Source organism: Elephantulus edwardii, unplaced genomic scaffold (genome assembly GCF_000299155.1).
Source record: "Elephantulus edwardii isolate Elephantulus edwardi_28Jun2011 unplaced genomic scaffold, EleEdw1.0 scaffold00056, whole genome shotgun sequence".
Classification (NCBI taxonomy): Eukaryota; Metazoa; Chordata; class Mammalia; order Macroscelidea; family Macroscelididae; genus Elephantulus; species Elephantulus edwardii.
In genome coordinates this window covers 13263019-13264372 of record NW_006399806.1, presented here as the reverse complement: position 1 = coordinate 13264372, position 1354 = coordinate 13263019, and the positions used below count along the sequence as shown (strand labels likewise).

Below are 1354 nucleotides of genomic sequence, written 5' to 3'. Positions count from 1 at the left end.
TTAATCAATATGTTAATCCACATGGTTGAATATTGGCTTCTCTTTTGTTGACCTTCTCCATTTCCCAGCACACATCCTTTTTAGGGATTGGTGCCTTCTGATAACATGCCCAAAATATATAACAGGAGTTCCATCATTCTTACTTCTAAGGAGACAGATTTTTTTTTTGTTCTTTTAGCATTGCAAACAAATAAAAAGAATTTAAAAAAATATATTGAAATATTAAGCAGGTGCTCAGCACAAAAAAAGGGGGGGAGCCATAATCAGTTCAGGCATGAAGATTGTGAAACCCAATGGCAAAAAGCCAGATGAACTCAAGTCTGGTATCTTTCAGACTCTTGAGATGAACGCAGACCTAAAGGCTCAATTAAAGAAGCTGAAAATAACTGCAGCTAAGGAAATCGAAGTTGGTGGTGGTCAGAAAGCTATTATAATCTTTATTTCTGTTCTTCATCTGAATCTTTCAAAAAAATCCAAGTCCATTTAGTATGTGAACTAGAGATAAAGTTCAGTGGAAAGTACGCTGTCTTCTTAGCTCAGAGGAGAATTCTGCATAAACCACCTTGGAAAAGCCACACAAAAAAATAAACAAAACCACACCAGGAGCTGCACCCTGACAGTTGTTCATGAGGCAACCTTTAAGACTTGGTCTTTCCCAGAGAAATTGGATCAAGAGAATCCTTTTAAAACTGGATGGCAACCAGCTTATAAAGGTCTATCTGGACAAAACAGAGCAGAATACTGTAGAACATACAGGTGAAACTTTTTCTGGTTGTATTAAGAAGCTCACAGGCAAGGATGTCAATTATAAATTTCCAGAGTTTTAGTTGTTAACAAAATGATTAAATAAAGTTATTGTTCAGAGTAAAAAAAAAAATATTGAAATACACTCAAAACAAGATTCTCTCACCTTTCTACCCTTATATTGATTTAAAGCTTTGCAAATCATTCCCCATATTTGAAGCTCCTTTTCTTCAGTGACAATATTGTTGTTATTATTAGGAACTATCAAGTTAAGTATGACTCATAATGATTCTATTACCAACACTCTTTATTATTCTACAGCCACCCTATTTTCCCCTACACAGTTAAGCCCATGTCTGCAGTCACTGTTTCAATCTATCTCATTGAAGGCCTACCTTTCTTTGACAGATTATCTACCTTTCAAAGTATAGTGTTACTTTTTCAAGGAATAGCTTTTCCTAACAGCATGTCTAAAGATGGTGAGATGAATCTTTGCCAATTTGTCTCTAAGGAACTTTCGGATTGTGCTTTTTGCAAGACCTATTTGCTTGTTCTTTTGGCAATCCTTAGTATATTCAGTATTCTTCTCAATACCACAACTCCAATGCAT

The 1354-nt window shown here is 35.3% G+C and overlaps 1 pseudogene; it reads left to right on the top strand.

Annotated features, from left to right (window-relative positions):
- The first annotated feature begins 274 nt into the window (after nt 1-274).
- Nucleotides 275-827, top strand: LOC102864986 (annotated as a pseudogene).
- The last annotated feature ends 527 nt before the right edge of the window (nt 828-1354 follow it).